Here is a 22,270-nt window from a genome sequence, read left to right as displayed (position 1 = left end):
GATATTTTTTTTTCGATATTTTGTCTGATTACCAGGCGTCCAGGGTCCCTACACCCCCAACCCCTGGGCAAACTTTAGGATTCCATTTAGCCATATGTAGATCTAAGTTGACCACAGCAGCTAATAAAGGGGGATAACACTGGACATTCACAAAAGAAGAAAGAAATGAGCCAGAACAATAGCAATCACGGGGCAGTGTCTGGGTGTCACCACCTGCTGATTCCAATACCGTCCATGAGATCCTATCCGAGGGCGAAAATGGTGTTTGCCCAGCCCGGTCTCTACCGGCTCCGGACGGCCACAGACGGCCCGGCCCTTGTCCCGGGCTTCTCCCGGCGCCGACCCGCGCGCGATCCCACGACTCGGGGGCTGGAGTCCTTCAGAAGCGCCTCCTGGTGCAGGAATTACGTGTGGCGGCGTGTTCCGCCGCTAGGGTTTCTGGGCAATGTAGTTTGGGACCCAACGCCCCCTCGCACTGGGGCCGCTGGTCTGGGTTTGCGGTGGTGGAAGGGAGCGATGCAGCAGCGGTGGTCCCTGCAAGATGGTCCGACAAGGTATGCCCCTAAACTTTGTTGGTTCCCCCCCTCCACGGGGACTGGAGTCCTTTTGAAGCGCCTCCTGTCACAGGAATTACGTGTGGCGGCGTGTTCCGCCGCTAGGGCGTCTGGGCAATGTAGTTTGGGACCGAACGCCCCCCTCGCACTGCGGCCGCTGGTCTGGGTTTGCGGTGGCGGAAGGGAGCGATGCAGCAGCGGTGGTCCCTGCAAGCTGGTCTGACAAGGTATGCCCCCAAACGTTGTTGGTTACCCCGCTCCACCGGGGCTGGAGTCCTTTTGAAGCGCCTCCTGGTGCAGGAATTACGTCGGGTGGCGTGTTCCGCCGCTAGGGCGTCTGGGCAATGTAGTTTGGGACCGAACGCCCCCCTCGCACTGCGGCCGCTGGTCTGGGTTTGCGGCAGCAGAAGGGAGCGATGCAGCAGCGGTGGTCCCTGCAAACTGGTCTGACAAGGTAGGCCCCCAAACGTTGTTGGTTCCCCAAGCCAGTAGTAATTCTGAGGAGGACCAGAATACTCAGACAAACGATACTCCACTAAAAACTCAAGAGTTTGAGGAGGGATAGATAGGTTATAGGGCGAGAGCTCAGGCAGAAGAAAATCAAGGGTTCGAAGAGCTTGAGCAGGATCAGATAGGTGTAGACAAAAGAGTTCAGGAAGAAGAAAGCGAAACAAATCAAAATCAAAGTCAAATTCAGCAGACACCTGAACAAGGTCAAATTAGTAACCAGGGAGAAGAAAACGAAATAAGACCTGGACCTAATCAGATAGAGAGGAATTTAGAAGACAGCATTGAAATAGATGTGCCACAGCTAAATGAAAATAAAAGAGCTCTTGAAGAAGGGCAGAGCACAGTGCCAGCTAAAAGACTCAGAAAAGGAGACAAGTGGCGTATGTTTGTCAAAAGACTAAGATTTTGTCTAAAGACAATAAATGAAATACCAGAACAAGTAAATGAAATAACAAGTCAAGCTGAACAATCTACAGTACAACCAAAAAGGAGAAGTCCATGACTGAAAAGACTGAATAACAAATTCAGAGGCCCTGAATGGTCTTACATCGTCCTTGAAGATTTTGAGAACTTAGAAATAAGTGACGAAAGTGATGACAAATTAATTACTGATCAGACTGACGGAGAAGTGAAACCCACTTGAAAATTGCACAGGTTGAAAGACTGTGTAAAAGCTACAAAGAGGGGTTAAGTCTCCTTGGTCAGAAATGACTGATCATAATGGTAATGGCAGACCGAAAAGAAACTGTTTAAAGACATGCTGTAGAATATGCACATGTAGTATAGTAATAGTACTCTTAATATGGTTAGGATTAACAAAAGCTATTCCCTATCTAATGAGTAAACATGTACAGAATGACGCTAATGTACCTGAGAAGGTAGATGCTCCCGAAAAGACAGATACACATGAAAAGGCATTTAGCATTAAACAACAGAAAGAAGATTTAGAAGCATCAGATGAGGAAAGATTACATTACACTAGAATTAGAAACAGAAATCACTTAAATGTATTTGCAAATCTATTAGTACACTATGTAGAAGCTATGGAAATAGAAGATTGTTATGTGTGTATGAAATTACCTGCATCAGTTGAGGAGGGAGTTATGTATCATCATTTACCACTAACATATGGTATTTCATATAGTATTTTAGATAGTTTATTCTATAAAAAAGGACCTTTACAGTATTACTATTCTAATTCAGATGTGATATTTTCTGAACTTCCTATTCATAGTAACCTGAATCCTGTACATACTAAAAGTGATGTAACACGTTATATGGGTGAATATTTTCTAACAATAGGTACAATAGATATAGCTGAAGCACACAATAATAATTTAACATGCTTATTACATGAAAAGGAGAAAATATTTTTGAATATGGTTGAGAAAAGGAGAGAGAATTTCCAAAGAAAGGCAAATGATAAGAAACATAAAATTCCTAAATGGGCTGAAAATACAGCGTTCACCTCAAATGGCAAAACTCATGCTGCTATGTTGCTGGATTTTGAAAAGAAAGGGAAACTCTGTCTCCATAGAGAAAGGACAAGTTATTATAACAATATATTCATTGGTTCCAGTGAGTGTGAACACAATAATAAGGTAATTGGGGTTTGGGGTTTTAACCCCTTCGCTGCTAGGCCTTTTCCCCTCCTGTGCTAAGCCTTTTTTTGGTGATTTGGGGTAGTGGGAGCTTAGGCCCCTGTAACTTTCTGACCACATAACGTATCCACGCCAAATTTGCAGCCTTTTCTTCCAACATCATGTGGATTCTAAAGGTGGCCAGGGTTTGTGGATTCCCTTGAAGGGGTACCAGAAATTAAGCAAAATACAGTGAAATTTTAGTTTTTTTTTTGAAAAATGGGAAAAGTGGGCTACAAGTGAAAGCCTCTGGGGTTTTTCCTGCAAATGTTATCAAAAAAAGGGTTTGTGGGGCTGAAATCTCCATTTTCTCAGCTTTTAGGGAATGACCGTCTTTTGTCAGAGAGCCAACATTTTTCACACAGTTTTGGCATTTTTCTGGGACATAGCCTATTTTTGATATTTTTAGAGCTTTCAACCTTCTTCCAGTTAATGGTAGAAATGAGTTTGAAAGCAATAATGGATCCTGGAAAGCTATACATTTTCGATAAATAGACACAATTCTGAATTCAGAAAGGGGTCATTTGTCTAAATCCATGAAGGTTTCTTTATAGAAACTAACAGTTAAATATTGGAATAATTGAAAATTAGTTGAAAAAAACGGCCTTTTGTCTCAACGTTTTCACCTATAACTTCTTGTAATTTTGACAGTTCTTTAAAAGCAATATACCGTTACATCCGTTTGACCTTCCTGGTTGTGGGGATATATAGGACTTGTAGTTTCACCAAGCACGCCCGACGAACCCAGAGCCAAAAACTGAGCAGCAACTTGCAATGGTATTTTATTATTTACTGGGTATAGAGCACTTATTCTTTGAAAATGTATACATGAAAAAATTGGTATGAAAGACACCTATGTTTTTCTGAATTGGGTAAAAATGATAGAGTTTAGAAACAGTATATATTTGTACATTTTCAAAATTGGGAATACTCATACTAGCATGAGAATTATTGGTCATTTTTCAAAACTATTTTTTTTTACACAATGTCTTTCATTGGGAATGGAGAAAGGCATGAAAACTCAATAGGTAATAACAGTTGATTTACAAATCTGAATTACCCTATGTCTCCGGATAAAAAGGTACCTCACTTGTGTGGGTCGGCCTTGTGCCTGCGACAGGAAATGGCGCAAAATGCAACGTGGTCACACCTCAATTTTGCAGTTAAAAATTGACCCTTTTATGGCAAAGTGCCTAGCTGTAGTTTTTGCACCCTAGCTCTGCCGGCACCTAGGGAAACCTAGCAAACCTATATATTTTTGAAAACTACACACCCAGGGGAATTCAGGATGGGGTGACTCCCACCAGGTTCTGTTACACAGAATCCCTTGCAAAGCAAAAAATTTGAAAAAAAAAACGCATTTTCCTCACATTTCTGTGGTGGAAAGTTCTGGAATCTGCGTGGACCAACAAATTTCCACCCACCCAGCGTTCCCCCAGGTCTCCCGAAAAAAATGGTACCTCAACTAGTGGTTCACTAAGGCCCCCGCAAGGTGCTCAAAAACAGCTCAGTGGTAAAATAATGATCTAAAAGCATGTAAAACGGAATGCAAAAAATTGGAGCGCATCTGGCGCAATAAATATGAGGAGGTGGCTAGACTCAATTATAAAAAGAGCATAAGGAGTTATCATAAATTGATTAGATCTACGAAGCGCAACTTCTTAAAAAATAGAATTGAATTGGCTGATAAATCTACCAAAGAACTCTTTGCTATTTACAAAGAACTCACCTCACTGAAGAGAACTATAGCCCCTGATTTTCATTCTAGGGATATGTGTGAAGCCATTGCTGACTTCTTTGTGCAGAAAGTGGACAACATATATAAAACCTTCCCAGACACACCGGTAGAACCCCCTAGGGACACATCTATTGACAGGGAGAGGATTAACAACGGAGGCCTTAATCAGTTTGTGGTGCCTAATACTATGGAGCTGCTGAATATTATACGTAGCATTAAATCTGGCTCCCTTGAGGATGTGGCTCGTCCCAATGTCTTCAGGAATCAAGTCGAACTTCTGGCGACCCATATAGGCCACATGGCGAAGCAGTCTTTTCAAACAAGTCACATACCTCAAGACTGAAAAATAGCGCATGTCATTCCCTTAAAAAAAAACAAAACATTTGAGTGCTGCACAGTTGGACAACTATCGACCTATATCACTGCTGCCTTTTTGTGCTAAGGTGGTGGAAAAGATAGTTAATAAGCAGCTCTCTGAATATTTGGATAGCGGACTGCATCTGCATCCCTCACAGTCAGGGTTTAGAGCACACCACTCGACGGAATCGGCACTCCTCTTTTCCACTGAATTATTGAGGAGTAGAGTAGATGAGGGGAAGACAGCTGCGCTCCTTTTATTAAATCTGAGTGCGGCATTTGACACAGTCTCCCATCCTCTGCTGCTTTCTCGTCTTGATGAGGCTGGTATTGAGGGTCTGGCTCACGAGTGGATGTGTTCATATTTGGCGAATAGACAATTCCAGGTCCACTGTCCTCCTTTTAAATCCGAGGTGCGCTCGCTCAGACACGGGGTGCCTCAGGGCTCAATTTTGAGCCCGACTTTGTTTAATCTTTACATGGCACCCCTGGCCAAGTTGGTTGCGGCGTACGGGGTTGAGATAGTGTCATATGCTGATGACACCCAGCTGGTAGTGACACTGTCCCAGCCCCCGGAAAAGGCCTCAGCCAACTTCACGGCATGTCTGAGCGGAGTAGCTGGATGGATGAATACCAACTGCCTACACCTCAACGCCAATAAAACTGAACTTTTGGTATTGGGGAAATCTCCATCCATCTGGTCATCGGCATGGTGGCCCAATGAACTTGGCACCATCCCTAAACCATTAGAACAGGTTAAAAATTTAGGGGTCAGACTGGACGTGACTCTATCCTTCGAACACCATACTAGAGGGATAGCCGGGAAATGCTATGGGATTCTTAAGGTCCTACGTAAGACCCTGGACTCACTCCCTGCCAATAGCAGGAAAACGTTAATCCATACTCTGGTGACGCCCCATCTCGACTATAGCAACGCCTTGTATTTAGGTTTGAGTAGGAAAGGACTGCATAGGCTTCAATGTGTACAAAACGCGGCAGCGAGACTAGCTCTCAATCTTTCAAGAAGATCTTCGGGGAAACAAGCTTTAGTTCAACTCCACTGGCTCCCTATACGGGAGCGTATCATCTTCAAGAGCATGTGTATGACCCATCGCATTGCTTATGAGAGAGGTCCTGCCTATCTGCAAAAGCTACTCACCAAATACCACCCCAAGCGTCTTTTACGATCACAGGGCCGTATGCTCTTTCAGGTGCCCAGAATTCAACGGGCACGGATGGGGGGTCGGTCTTTCAGATATTTGGCTAGCAAACACTGGAATGACCTCCCCATTGAGCTCCCGATGGAGCCATCAGAAGTAAGTATGGGCGGAAAATCCGTTTCGCTCGCAGATTTTGCGGATTTTCGGTAAATTCGCAATCCGCGAGATTCGCGAATCTCCCGCAAAATCCGCAAATCCGCGAGCAGCGGATTTTATGGCTTGCTCGCACTGTTCGCGTGAGTTCGCGGCTTCCCAGTACAACTTCGCGCCCCGCGAATAAGCGCTAAATTGCAGAAATACGATCTTAGCAAAACTGAAACTACTTACCAGGTTCAAAAGTTCAGGCTCATCATTAGTAGCCATTTCCTGTAGTGCTTCCTGAGGGGCCCCTCCAGAGTTCAGTTGCCTACTTGCAACTATTATGTGACCCTGCTCTGAACCTCAGAATAGTTACACATATGCCACAAAGGTCCTGAATTACAGCTAAGGGAGACAAGCAGGAGCCAGGCTGGAAGTTCAAATCCATTAATCAGCCCCTAATTCATTATTGTCAGTTGGGGCAGGGCAGGTGTTGTAACTAATTTTGCAACAATGAAAGCACTTAGCAAGTGCAAAAGATCACTAATCAGGAAGCACTAAGGAAGCAGGTGCCAGCTAAAAAAAATTTCTGTGACACATTAATCAGCCCCAAATTAATTCAGGTCACTTGAGGCAGGGAAGGTGTGCTTTGCTTTGCCACAATAATGTACACTGACTGGACAACCAGAGGGTGCTGTGATGAAACAGAGGGTGGCATGGGTGGGCCAGAGGGTGGCATGAGTAGTCAGAGAGTGGCAGTGGTGACAGAGAGTGGCAGTGAGGAAGAAGAGTGTCCCAAACAGGCTGGACATGTAGAAACAACAAGTTCGCAAAACTTGCGACCCGACAGGTAAGTTCGCGTTTGCGAAATTGTACGAAACCCTCGCGAACTGGCAGAAACCCGCGCGAACACACAAAAAAAAATCCGCAAATTCGCGAGAATTCACGGATTTTGCGAATTGCGAGTTCGCAAATCCGCAAAATTCGCGAACGCGAGATTCGCAAAATTCGCCCATGCTTAATCAGAAGGAAGCTTTAGGCGCACACTGAAAACACACCTCTTTCCCAAATAGTGTTATTCTCCTGACCTTGCCTTCAGCGGCCTTCTTGCTTTTGGGGTTTAGTGCTGGTAAATAGTTTTAAAGCGCGGGGACACACTGTTCCTAGTGTAACCAGGCGCTATATAAATGGTGTTATTATTATTATTATTAATTGCCCGGGATTGCCTAGTGCCTGCAACAGGAAACAGCGCAAAACACAACGTGGTTGCACCTCAATTTTGCAGTGAAAACGTGCCCTTTTTTGGCAAAGAGCCTACCTTTCTTTTTTTAACGGTAACTCTGCCGGCACCTAGGCCAACCTATACATTTTTGAAAACTAGACACCCAGGGGAATTCAGGATGGGGTGACTCGACTGCCTACCACCAGGTTCTGTTACAGCTAAGCTAAGCAAAGCTAAGAAATTGACAAAAAAACACATTTTCATTACATTTCTGTGGTGGAAAGTTCTGGAATCTGCGTGGATCAACAAATTTCCATCCCCCAGGTCTCCCGAAAAAAATGGTACCTCACTTGCCTGGGTCTGCTTAGTGCCTGCGACAGGAAATTCCACTGTGAAAACGTGCCCTTTTTTGGCCTACCTTTCGTTTTTGAGCCCTACCTCAGCGAAATTGAGGTGCGACCACATTGCGTTTTGCGCTGTTTCCTGTTGCAGGCACTAAGCAGACCCAGGCAAGTGAGGTACCATTTTTTTCGGGAGACCTGGGGGAATTCTGGGTGGGTGGAAATTTGTTGATCCACGCAGATTCCTGAACTTTCCACAGCAGAAATGTGCGGAAAATGTGTTTTTTTTGTCAATGTTTTAGCTTTGCAAGGGATTTTGGGTAACAGAACCTTATGGGAGGCAGTCGAGTCACCCCATCCTGAATTCCCCAGGGTGTCTAGTTTTAAAAAATGTATAGGTTTGTAAAGTTTCCCTAGGTGCCGGCAGCAGTAGGGTTCAAAAACGAAAGGTAGGCACTTTGCCAAAAAAGGGCCAGTTCTCAATGCGAAATTGAGGTGCGACCACGTTGCGTTTTGCGTTGTTTCCTGTTGCAGGCAGTAGGCAGATCCAGGCAAGTGAGGTACCATTTTTTTCGGGAGACCTGGGGGAACGCTGGGTGGGTAAAAATTTGTGTGAGCCCAGTAATACCACACTTTTACACACAAAAAAGTTTTAAAAAAAATAATTCTGCTACATTTAAAGTTTGCTAGGGATTCTGAGAAAAGGAACGTTGGAGGATACACGCAAGCCATACCCCCTTGAAAGCCCCCGGGTATCTACTTTCCAAAAAAGTGTGGGTTTGCTAGGTTTCCCTAGATGGCAACCGAGGAAGGAGTGAAAAAATCATGTGACCCCCCTAGCTAAACCAATTAGTTTTGACAAAATTAGTTGTGCAGCGTGTCAATTTGGACGCAATTTTGCAAGGAAAATATGACGGACATTGTGAGTTTTGCTGGATACTATGGGGAAAATTAATTGTTAGATTTCACCAGAGAGACATCACCATGTAGTCCCATGGGTTTAACAATATCTACATTTGGCAGGTTATTTGTAGGCGGAATGTACACCTTGGCAGAGAGATTAAAAGAAAAAAAAAACCTTCACAGCCATCTATTCCTCAAACACACACACATACTGGTTGGATTTGACACGAGGGCAAGTGATGGTTCAGTATATATAATTAAATAAACAAGAGATTTCACAAAAATGAAATACACTGTCAATTACATGGACATAAAAACTGAACCAATGACTCGCAGCTCGTGAGCTGTAAATCCACTTCAAGGCACCAACCGCTTTACAGGCCATTCACACACCTTTCATACCAGACACACAGAAGACCATTCACACCACCAGGCACAAAATCTACACATCACAACATTTACAAAAAAAGTGACAAGGTGCGTCCAGCTTAAAAAAAAAAAAAACACAGACATCAAGTTTTCAAACACACACACATACATACTGGTTGGATTTGGCAGGAGGGTGAGTGATGGTTCAGTATATATACCATTGTATTAGCAAGTGATTTCACAAAAAAATAAAATACACTGTTAATAATGGAAAGGACAAGAAACAGAACCATTGACTCACAGCTCGTGAGCTGTAAAGCCACGACAAGGCACCAACCTCTTTACAGGCCATTCATACACCTCTCATACATGTGACACATATAAAACATTCACACCGCCAGCCGCGGACCCAACACATTACTACACTTCCACCAGCAGACAACACCAATCAAGGGCCCATCACTTTCACACGCACACATTCCTGACACAGCAACTACACAAAGTCATGGATTACATGGAGTGGCGCACAGCTTGCACTGTGTGTAGTAACCAGCATTAAGTCACTTCCCACACACCGCCAGCCAAGCACCAGTCCACGCACACCACCAGCCAAGCACCAGACCACACACACCGCCAGCCGAGCACCAGACCACGCACACCGCCAGCCCAGCACCAGTCCACACACATGCCGCCAGGAAAGAACCAGTCCACAGACACCACCAGCCAAGCACCAATCCAAACACAACACCAGGCAAGCGCAAGACCACACACACCGCCAACCAAACACCAGACCACGCACACCGCCAGGCAAGCACCAGTCCACACACACCGCCAGGACAGCACCACTGCACACACACCGCCAGCCAAGCACCAGACCAGGAACACCACCAGCCAAGCACCAATCCAAACACAGCACCAGGCAAGCTCAAGACCACGCACACCGCCAAACACAAGACCACGCACACCGCCAGCCAAGCACCAGTTCACAGACACCGCCAGCCAAGCAGTCCACAGACACCGCCAGCCAAGCGCCAAACCATGCACACCGTCAGACAATGTACACTTCACGCAAACCAACATCATACTTTAGTTTTTTTAAAATGCAAATAAAAAACAGAAACAAATTGCAAATTGATACAAACATACTAACACAACAACTACATCTAAATAAATACACTACACAAATGCCAACTTTGAAACTGAACAATAAGTTTTAAAGAATAGAGACCAGCCTGTTCACTTTACCACTCGTGGATGCTCCCAAAAATTCTTTTGTGTGTGGTACATTCTAAAAAAAGCAGGCACACACAGCCCAGGGTTAGAAGGACAGTCTGGGCAGTGCATACAAACCTCCTTCCGCAAACCTCTTCGCCAACAGACTCTACATCTCCGACTGGGAAAGTCTTTTGAGGTTGTAGGAGGAATTTGATCAGGAAAGTGGCGATCTTTCAATCTGGCAACATCCTCCACCACTCCAACTCTAGGAACACTTGCCTGTTCCACTAAAACAAGGCTGCCTATTACAGACTCCTGAAACTTTACAAAAGTCATCTTTGACTGAGGACAAGATTGCTGGAACACAACAAAAGCATTAAAGGTTTCCAAGTGGAAAAGATGGATAGCCAACTTCTTGTACCAAATGTAAGACTTACGAAGAGCAGCATACGGTTCCAACCTCTGATCTACTCTGTCAACACCACCCATGTGCCTATTATAGTCCATAATGCACACAGGTTTGCGCACTTCTGCAACCTGACCCCAAACAGTCACCGCTTCAGTGCTTTCATCATGTATGGAAGTCAACATGTAGACATCTCTCCTGTCTGAAAACTTCACAGCTAAAAGCTCCTCACAACGCAATGCACTGCACTGTCCCCGAGCAAGCTTTTGACAAACAAGTTCTTTTGGGAAACCTTTACAGTTAGAGCAGATAGTGCCACAAGCAACAGTGTCTACTCCAACACAATTTTCTCAGTCACTCCAAAAGTGGACGGACAACCAGGGGGGTTAATCCTGGATTCCTTACCGGTGTACATCCTGAAATTAGAGACATATCCAGTCCGACTGTCACACAGCATATAAAGCTTAATTCCATAGTGTGCCCTCTTACTGGGAATGTATTGCCTAAATACCAAGCGGCCCTTGAACAACACCAAAGACTCATCCACTGCAATTTCTTTTTCCAGGATAAAAGATCTCAGGAAATCGATCAACAAAATGATCAATGACAGGCCGAATCTTGAAAAGACGGTCACAATCAGGGTGATCTCGTGGCAAAGCAAAACCATTGTCAACAAAATGCATCATCCGAAGCAGAAGCAAATGCCTATCACTACTCATGACTGCCGGAAATATAGCTGTTGCAATCAAGGGACTAGTAGAACAATATGAAGCCATTGATGGTTTCCTAAGCAAGCCCATCAAAAAAGTTAAACCCAAAAACTTTTTCATCTCCTCCAAATTTGTGGGAGTCCACCGGGTAGCTCTAGCGTGGGGCTTAAGGCTGGCACTGTTCTCCCTCAAAAACTGTTCTGCATACAAATTAGTCTGCTCTACAATCTCTGCCAAAAACACATCATCCATAAACAACTTGAAAAAATCAATTGGCAAAAAGTTTTCAGTATTCACCCTACACCCTGGAACACCAGTAAATTCAGGCAATGCCGGCTGCACCTTGCCTGGGGCAACCCAGTGGTCAGAACTTTCATCGTCAAGTCTTGCAGCCTCAGGCTGCCGCCCAGCTGCCTCTTGTCTCACTACACCAACTGGAAGTCTAGCAGCCTCAGGCTGCCGCCCAGCTGCCTCTTACGGCACTACACTAACGTGAAGTCTAGCAGCCCCACGCTGCACCCCAGATGCCTCTTGCCGCACTATCGGCACATCAATGTCCTCCTCTACCACAGGCACTTCATCCACACCAAAAATAGCTTCATCAGCACTCAGGGTATCTTCATCATCAGACGATGCCATGCGCAGAGAAAACTCACTACCAGAATCTTCACCTCCCACCTCTGCCTCAGAATCAGAGTCACTCTCAGCACCATGGTCAGAGGAAGAATCAAAAGGCATTCCACAACTTGCTGAACGGTAATCCGGCGGCTATCCATTATGCTCACTAAGAAAGGAGACTGCACAAACAACTCAACAACCAAGATTGTGCAAAGTTGGTAAAAAAATGTAAGCCTTTACCACAAAGATCTATAAACTGAACAACTATACAATTCACTTATAAAATATAGCCACACTCACCAGCACCTACTCTGCAAAGACACAGCAATTAGTCAACGATATCCCACTAGAAAGAAGGAGAAAAAAAACTTAAATCTACAAAAAGCAAAATACACATCAAGCACAAATGCAAAACATGTTTCACAATCACAAAAAGCAGAAACCAAACAAACTCTTATTACTACAGACTTTTCAAAACAAACACATTTACATTAAAATTGTACAAAAAAAGGTCTCTTACCAAACACATGCAACTACACAAAGACACTGCAACAGTCTAAAAAAAAGAAGAAAACATTACACTTTAGAAAACAAAAAATACACATTACAACAGGCTATGTCTCAAGTTATGTCACAAATGGGGTGTCTGTCCCAATGGTGGACAAGATATAAAACTTTTTAACATTTGAACCCCCTGGAAGCAACCCTTGCCCAAGGGGTCGCTTCCATTGCTAAAGAAAAGACAATCCCTCGTGTCTAGTGGGCTTTTCTACCCCCCTTGGGTCCACATTCAACCACAAAAACGGGCAATCTGCCCCCAGGGGGGGCAGAAAAGTCTAAAACAAAGATTTTTGCCCAAGGGGTCGCTTTCTTCTCTGAAAAACAATAATCCCTGGTGTCTAGTGAGCTTTTATGCCCCTCCGGGTCCAGAATCGGTAAACAAAACGCCCAATCTGCCCCCAGGTGGGGGAGAAAAGTCTAAAAAAAATAGTTTAGCCCCCAGGAAGCGACCCTTGCCCAAGGGGTCGCTTCCTTTCCAACAGAAAAAACAATCCCTGGTGTCTAGTGGGCTTTTCTGCCCCCCCACCTGGTCCAGATTCGGCCAAAAAAATGCCCAATCGGCCCCCAGGGGGGGCAGAGAAGTCTAAAATAATAATTTTGCCTCCAGGAAACGACTCTTGCCCAAGGGGCGCTTCCTTTGCTAATTGAAAGACAATCCCTGGTGTCTAGTGGGCTTTTCTGCCCCCCCGCCCCTGGGTCCAGATTCCGCAAAAAACGGGTGATCTGCTCCCAGGGGGGGCAGAAAAGTCTAAACTAAAATATTATGCCCCAGGAAGCGACCCTTGCCCAAGGGGTCGCTTCCTTTTCACAAAAAAATAATCCCTGGTGTCTAGTGGGCTTTTCTGACCCCCTGGGTCCAGATTGCGTGAAAAAACGGGTGATCTGCCCCCGGGGGGGCAGAAAAGTCTAAACGTACATATTGTGCCCCTGGAAGCGACCCTTGCCCAAGGGGTCGCTTCCTTTTTCAAAAATAAACATCCCTGGTGTCTAGTGGGGGCATTCCTGGTCCAGGATCGTGACGTGTGCACGATCCTGAACCAGGAATGCCCTGCATTGGGACATCTGGGGAGAGGAAACAGTGTTTCCTTCCCCCGATGTCTCAAGGCACCGAGAAACGGCCCCCCGTCCCACCGTAGAGCACAAACCTGCAGCCTCTCGCTGGACGCGCTGGAAAGAAATGGCTTCCAGCGCGTCCAGCACTTCCTGATGACGTCGGCGCGCGCTGAGCACGCTGACGTCACCAGGAAGCATGGGGGCGGGGGGCCCGGGGTGGCAGCGGAAAGTCTTCCGCTGCCACCTCTGCTACAAGCACCAGGATCGATGCCCCAGGGGGGGTAGCGCCAGCGCTCCCCCCGAGGGCTGTGCCGATGACGGAGCGGTTCCGTCATCAGCACAGCCCAACCTATGCTGATGACGGAACCGCTCCGTCATCAGCATCAAAGGGGTTAAAGACGGAACTGAACCTGTGTTTCCTGGTATCTATTTTATATGCGGAAACAAGGCTTATTATAAACTACCAGATCATTGGTATGGGAGCTGCTATTTTGGAATAGTATTCCCAAAGATATATCATGTAAATAAAGTCACTGGAAACAATGAAGAAACTAATGGATTAATACGTAGCAAAAGAGCTAGTTTTGGAGAAATAGTAGGGGATATATTTAGTGCATTAATACCTACAGTGGGAATGGCTCTGAATACACAAAGAATTTGAAAATTGTCAACAGTAGTGGATTGATTATCGACTGATATTTCTGGAGGGTGCTTAATGGTCAATACCGAATTGGTTGAGATCAGATCAATGGTTTTACAAAATTTACTTGCTCTTGATACATTATTAGCAAAATAGGGTGGAGTCTGTAGAATGTTGAAAGTGCAACATTGTTGCACGTACATACCTGACAAAAGTGATAAAATTAAGAGGTATGTAAGAAATATTACTAATTTGGAAAAAGAGCTTAAACCACTGGAGGTTGATAGTGCATGGACGAGACATACCGATGGTCTCTCCTCTATAGGTAGTTGGTTTTCTAATGTAGGAAAAAGTTTTGTAGCTAGAATACTGATGCCAATGGTGGGAATAGGTCTACTAATCTTAGGGATAATGATTTGTTGCAAATGTCGTAAACACAGAAAAAGATATACAGTAAATGAAAGAGGAAAGAAAAGAAACTGCAATGAAATGGAACTCGAAGAATTAAATGGAAAAATATATAAGAAAATGAAAACCTATCATTTAAATAATGAGAAAAATCCTAGACAGAAGTTTGAAGAAATTGAGATGGGTGAAATGTGAAAAGTTGGCATCTGTTTCATTAATTAGTGATGATATAAAATATAATCAAAGAGGGGATTGATGGAGCAAGGTTGCATATGTGAAGCAACTTGCTCGGAATCGACCCTCTCTAATAACTCGTAACATACAAACTAACATGTTTGTCTTATTAATATTGCATTACACAACATCTAAGTGAAGCTTGCATATGTGCTTTTACTAACGATAATTTGCTTGCCTTAATATGGCCGCTGCTACGCGGGATTTCTTACTGCGCATGCATCTGTCACACTCACCTGACATGACGTATTTTTCGCTTGGAGGGAATCTTTTGCTTCTGCGCACTATTACTAAGATGGCTGCTCTATGTCCTCAATTGCAAGAAGCTTACACCGCTGCTTATGCTAAGCTGTTCATTCTGCCTAACTTCTAACGCAATAGTTAAAATAAAGTAATGGGAATAGAGTAGAGACAAGTGGTATACAGTGCATTCATTTATTTCTCTGTTCTAAAACTGTTTCTTTCTATTTTTGCATGTAACAATATTCGTGCCTGGGATTCATATTGAAAACCCATATTGCGCATGATCCAAATTCATCCGAGTCTACCAGCTATGGCATTGAACTAGTGCCAACATCAGACTGGACTGTGAAAACCATGAGAACATGACCCTTAACCCTGCTAGAGGAAGCTGAAGTGTTCAAATTATATTACAATGTATTTGTTATTGAATCATCCATTGCTGGGTGGAATAAAAGTGCATGGGAAAATAACATTGATGGGTGGGAACTTTAATATTAATATTCATCCTGAAAAGTTTAATTTTAGTATTGTGTGATGACCTCTCCTCATCCGTTTGTCCAATCAAAATTAGGGATCCTTACACTTGCAACATTGGGGGATGGTACACTGACCTGGAAAATAGTATAACTAGAGTAGGCTTAGTTAGTTAATTAGTCCGACTTGTCTGAATAGCTGACCTGTCACTGACCCAATGCACCAAATAGGTGATCGTGAGCAGAGGTGCATGCGGAGCACTCTGTCAGAAGACTTGATAACCCTAACGGGGTTCGGGGGAAAGAGTGCTGGTGGAGCATTCTGTCGGAGAATTTGATAGCCCAATCGGAGTTTTGACTGTTATCTGCAGGAAGAGTTGTAGCGCTGGCGAAGCAACTTTAACTGTGGGTGCCGGTCTTAGCCTATGGTGGTCCTGTCCTGATCCAAATCTGGTTGCACCTGTCCTGATTTCTGGTTGGCACCTGTTATCTCGCTGGCACTTGCACTTAGGGGCTCTATCCTTTAAACTGACCCGTGGCCAGGGTTAGTTCTTCACACCATTCTAGGTAAATATACTGTGTGGGTAAATGTCATAATCTTGCTTCCTTTTCTGTACCCTCCCTGAAATCAAATGCTTAATGAATGTTTTATAAAATCTTTGCAGATGTTCATTTTAATCGTTATCTCTCTAATAGAAAATTATTTGATGTTTAATGTTTGGATTGAGACATTTAAGAAAATCTAGATAAAGAGTTTAAACCTTTCCCGAGTTTGTGGTTATTTTATGAGTGCAAATGTTATTTTTCTCTACCTATTATTCTAATTCTAACACCTTGATCCCTTAGGACTTTTGGTACCGGTGACAAGGATTGGTAATTCAATGGTATAGGTCCTAAAAACGTAATATATAAATCACTGATTAGAGTAAAAGTGCACAGGTTACCTGATTAAACTCACGTATAAGTTGTGTTGTTTATGGGCCCAGGTGAGGATGGTAAAACTAGTCGGGTGAAATGCGCGCTCTATCAACAGATATAACCCCAATATGCATTCCAGCTACCCCAAAACTTAGTCCATTTCTGGGGACATCTGCGACCTTTGTACACCACCATCTCTGCTAGCATATGCCAGTCCATACTTTTTTTCCCAAACCGACAATTGTGGCACATACTGCCCCTCATAGGCATGCAATGTTACTTTTGACCATTCCCAGCCCCAGTATGACACATGTCTGTTCCATACGATTCAGGTCAGTTTCTTCCCAAATATTGAGCAGACACCATTTAGCAGAGGTGGCCATATTCTGGATACATATGATGCCCATACAGCGTATTACTGAGTCCCAAAAACATTGCATTAGCAGGCAGTCCCACAATGTATGATAGAAGGTACCAGGTTGTCCACATCCATGTCCACAATTTTCATCTACTGCTCTATCCATTTTGAACATAGTGTGTTGTGCGTAGTAGGAACTAGGAACAATGTAAAAATGTTATTTGGACGAAACGATGGTTAGCAGCCTTTGGCTTTTCAGTAGTAGATGTTTCATGGTGCCCTATGTAACTAACAATTCAAGATTGTGACAAATGTTATTTAATGAATGCTCTATTGTCCTAGAATTCTGTGTCATTTCAATCTGAATGCCATAATCGTATTGAAATTAAAAAAGTGCCACTATTGTTTCATTATTTATTTGCCCTAAATAATCAGAGAACAGGTATAGATACACTCATAATGACAACATCGTCTTGAGTCTGAAATTATCTGCCACCTTCATATTGCAGCCTAGTCCACCAAAGCAACTGTCAGTCAGTCAGTCAGTCAAATTTGCTTTATTCGAGGTAAAACTCATAAAAGCATACAGCATAAAAAACAGGTGAATTGATTACTAAAAAAAAATTTACAAATCACAAAATTCATCATATAGGTTAATACAATTATAAAAATATTTATAAAAAAGCATGCTGACTATGGTTAAAAAGACCCATTAAAATTGGCAATAGTTATATTTAAAGCCCCCAAGAACACAGTTTATACATTGTTGTGCTTTTTCTAAAGAGACAGACAAATTAAGAAAGGCAAATCAATCACATCAAGGGAGTCAAGCCCACCAGAAGCTTTCTTCTAATGGCCCATGCCCACCCTAATATTTGGGGACCGCGACTGTAATAACCGGGGAAGTGTTAGTACAAATTATTCTTAAGGCCACCTTGCTTTCCCTTGTGCCTAGCAATTTGCACATTGCCTTAAGCCAAACACGTCGGGGGTTAAGCAGGCCCTGCAAACAAAAAGAAGGTGGGCAATGGTCTCAGTTTCATTTTTACACACCGGGCATAATTCAGAATTACCTTTACCCCATCTACCGGTTAATGATCTTATAGGTAGTGATCCTGCTCTAAGCTGGAAGTATAGCTTCCTATCCTACGGCTTTGTGATGTTGTCCCAATACAGCTCTAAACCAGGAGAAACTTTTATTTCCAAAAAGCGACCCTCCATAGTAGAGGGATCAGCATCATGCCAGTTCCAATAGGCGACCATTTCCCATTACCTTTCTTTTATGATGTCTTTATATGGGAACTGAGCTGTCTCGGGGTTCTCCCACAACCCATGCATACCCATTATTGCCAATGCTTTGTGGAGTTCTTTGAGCCAAGTTATTATGTGGAATATGTCAGTTTTGATGACATCCAAAAATCCCAAAGCATAATGCGTGAGTTCAGGAGTAACCCAGATACATCGCCAATATAGAATATGTCGTAATATAGCCATATCTGAGAGGGCTTTTCTGCCTAGATCGTAACCCAGCGGTTGCATTGGGGAACTTTTCGGGAGGTCAACAAGAGCATGAAAAAATTAATTTTCCACAAGCATTAGTGACGCTAACTTATCATAAGCCCATATTTCGGCACCATAAAGGGCCGAACTAAGGGCTTGCGCCTCATATACTTGCAGTGCTGGTTGTACCGGCTTTGTCAAGGACTTCTTGTGCTCCCGGCTTATAGTTCCCGTGATTTGGCGGAGTTTTAATACCGCCATTTCTATGTGCTTCCCCCATTTTACTCCTTTTGACACATGGATGCCTAGGTAAACAAAATCCAATACCATTTCCACTTTTTGGCCATCCATGAAGAAATTCCCTCTAAAGCTGTGATGGGGGTTAAATGCCATAAGCTTTGTCTTTGCAGCGTTGACTTCCAACCCCCGATTGACACAGAAATCCTCAAAAATCTTCAGAGCTCTCTGTAATCCGCTAGGGGTTTTAGATATAATGAGCGTGTCATCTGCGAATAGTAGAATAGGGGTCTTCACTCCAGCCAGACTAGAAGCATCTACTTTACCCAGCAACATACGCTCAACTACCCCATTAATATACAATGAGAAGAGAGTGGGGGCCAAAGCACAGCCTTGGCGCACCCCACACTCTACCGGGAATTCAGAGGTTACTTGGCCGTGACCCCCCCACTGTATTTTTGCATAATTTGATTCATGCAACCTCATCACAAGTGTTAAGATCTCTAACGGCATACCCATCTCACTTAGCACTTTCCACATCTGGGATCTAGGGACTAAATCAAAGGCAGCACGTAGATCTATAAACCCTGCATATATGCTGCCTTTTCCTAGTACTACCGTTTTCCAGTAAAGTAATGTAAATCTAAATATGTCTGAGGTGCTAGTTAGTTAGTTTACAAAATCCAGCCTGGAAAGGGGTCAACATGTTTTTCTCTTCTATCCAGGCCGATATTTTCTCTAGGGTCATTTTTCCAATCACCTTTTGTATTGTGTCTAACAGGCTAATGGGCCTGTAATTCCCAACCTGCGTTTTGTCACCTTTCTTAAACACCGGGATTATGACAGCCCCTAGCCAAGACTCTGGGACTGGTGCCCCCAGTGCCACGGCATTGGCCAACTTTGTTATATAGAGTCCCCAGTGCTGCTTATCGTGAAGAAAAACATCCGCAGGGACCCCATCAGGCCCTATCATTGAAATTAAAAGGGGCAACTGGATATAGAATGTATTTTATGGATTCTCCTACCTTGTCCTCGGGACGGCATGCATATTGGGGGCCAAAAAACTCTACCCACAAACTCTGCGTTACATGGTTTGCTGGTGGTTCAGGGTGTCCTCCTTTACCCCACTTGACAATACTCCAAAAAAGTTTGGAGTCCCTTGCTACACTGGCTGATTTGAGGTCTTGACAGAATTCCTCATCCCATTGTTTCTTTGCTATATGGATGCTTTTTTTGTAGTCCTGTCTTGCTGCCCTGGCGGCAATAGGGTCTCTTCTTTTAATTGATGTTCCAAGAGATTTCCTTGCAGTTCTACAACCCTCGTTATACCATCCCACACTCTTGTGGCATTTATTTTTCCTCTTGGTTTTGGGAGCTACCTTAAAGAAATGGCCCTTTATGTTTCTAAAGAAACCGTCGTGCAGATTAGTGATGTCTCTCAGGTCTTTTCCTGCCACTTTTTCTGCCCTCAGTATGGCATCCATATAAGATGTAGTTTTGACTAGCTCATCACTAATATTCCCTAACACTGTGGTATTCGTTACAACTTGGGGCCATCTCATTCTTCTCATATCATTTGTAGGGACAATATTAACTATAGGCTCCTCATCCTGGTTAGAGCCTCTAGCTCCCCTTTCCATAATTGGTGAGTAATGCATAGGGGGTTATGATCGCTCTCCTGCCTGGAAACAACCTTCATGTCTTTTATCAAATGCCAAATTGCCACGTTACAGATAACATAATCAATTCTACTTTTTGAGCGGCCATTATCAAAGGTGTTTTCTCCGTGGCCGTCACTCACCGTTTAGTGCTCTAAGTCCTCTTTCATTACATATTGCATTTAGCTGGATAATGCTATCTGTCCAACGGTTTCTTGGTTTTAAATCCAATTTAGGGATCCCCCACTGGGAATCCTCTTCTTCCCCTGAATACCAGTCGCCTGCTGTAAGGGGCTCGAAGGTAATATTTAAATCTCCAGCAATTATTATATTGTTCTCACATGGCTGGGAACCAATCAGTTGGTCCAGGGCTACCAGAACCTGTGATTTCTCTCCACCAGACCCTCTATTATACAAATTATAAATATCCAGGATGCCCCGAGAGCCCATTGTAAGCCTAATCAGCTGGATGTCCCTGTTATTAGTTGGAAGTTCTACCACTCTATCAAACAGTGCTTGACGTAGCCAAATGGTTAACCCCCCTTTTGGCCGACCCTTGGGTCCCTTAAGTGCCAGGACGAAAAAGTTCAAGAAACCCAGAAGAAACTGGGGCTAACAGGCCCAGGTCTCTTGAAAAAGACAGATATCAAAATTATTTACAAAAAGGGGGAGGAGCCAAGATGGCGATGGGAACGGACGTGTAGTCTCTCGGCTCCTCGAGCCTTTGTTCCCCGCGACGATATCCTGATCTTTATCCTGCCAAGGCGTGATAGCGGGAGGACGGCGAAAGTGCGCTGCATTGACTGGTGTTCCCCCGGTGTCCCTGCCTGCCTGCGATCCTGAGATATTATCGAGTTGTCTACGACGACCGTTTCTACCCCCGTGACTGAGACCCGGGCTGGGATGCATAGATGGCGGCTGCTGGAGCTACGAGGGGTGACGGATGCGGAGCGACCCTGGCGTCCTGACCGGCGTTACTATCTGTTAAGGTCCGCGCCTGCCCTTAACTTGTAATCTGCGTGCCTGCCGACCGGGAGTTCTCACGGGTGCCGCTGCTACCAGGACCTACAGGTGAGGTGCGCTGCGCCTCCCCCATGATGGCGGACATCTGACTACCGTAGCTCCCCCACAAGCCTGCTCCCGCTTCGTCTTGATCGACGTGAGGCTTTTCTTAAGGATCGCCCACTGCTTACGGATCTGGCCTGGGACAGCAACCTGAGTCCCTGTCGTCTTGTGCTGTTTGCGCCCACACGCCCCTGTGATTCCCCCGGCGGTGCTGCAAAGATGGCTGGTCCGGCTGCGGTGATTAATAACGATGCCTCGGATCAGCACTGGACTGTACTGCGGGGCCCTGGGCACTGTACTGACTTGGGAGCCGCGCCTGCGATCGTGGAGGAGATGGAACCCCCGGCTGCTCTAACTTATGGCTCGATCCTCGCTGCACTTGCCGACTTGCGGGCAGAAATGCGTGAAGGCTTTCTATCGCTGTGCGAGAGACTTGAGGCTGTTGCGCCCAGGGTGGATTGTACACCGCCGGCTTGCTTTTCTCACCGTAACGCTTTGCCTATCCTGACTCTTGACCGGGCTACATTGTTGCCACACGAGTGCTCTATACTTCAGCTCTCCGGCAGTGTTGGCGGACACGGTTTGATGCCTGCTTTCTTCACTAGCGCTACACTGTTTCCACCCCTGTTGGAGCTCATAATCTCTGCTGTGGTTTTGCTGCCTTCAAGAATGGCGCCGCAGGCGCAGCATCTAGTTAGCTTGATTGCCCACGCTCAGCTGACCCTGCTTCTGTCTTATGTTATTTTGCATCATTGGGAGCACCTGTTAACACTACTCCGTTGGGTTCATGGAACTGGTCGAGAATGGACCCGTCCATTTTGTCTCGGAACAACATCTCCCTGCCGAGAGCGGCCATCTTGTTCCTTTGTTCTGCTAGTGGGAGTTGCCCTACGAGGGTCCTGGTCGGGGGGACGTGTGCGTACTGGCCAGGGTTAGAGGATTCCCCTTGGTGGATTGTACATTCCTGGCCGGCGAGGTCTCGGATTGAGGCGCTTCTTTAAAGTGTACTGGTGCGGAATGTAGTGACTCTCCCCACTTTAT

The sequence above is a fragment of the Lissotriton vulgaris genome, chromosome 8 (genome assembly GCF_964263255.1).
Source record: "Lissotriton vulgaris chromosome 8, aLisVul1.2, whole genome shotgun sequence".
Taxonomy (NCBI): Eukaryota; Metazoa; Chordata; class Amphibia; order Caudata; family Salamandridae; genus Lissotriton; species Lissotriton vulgaris.
Note: the sequence above shows the minus strand (reverse complement) of the source record.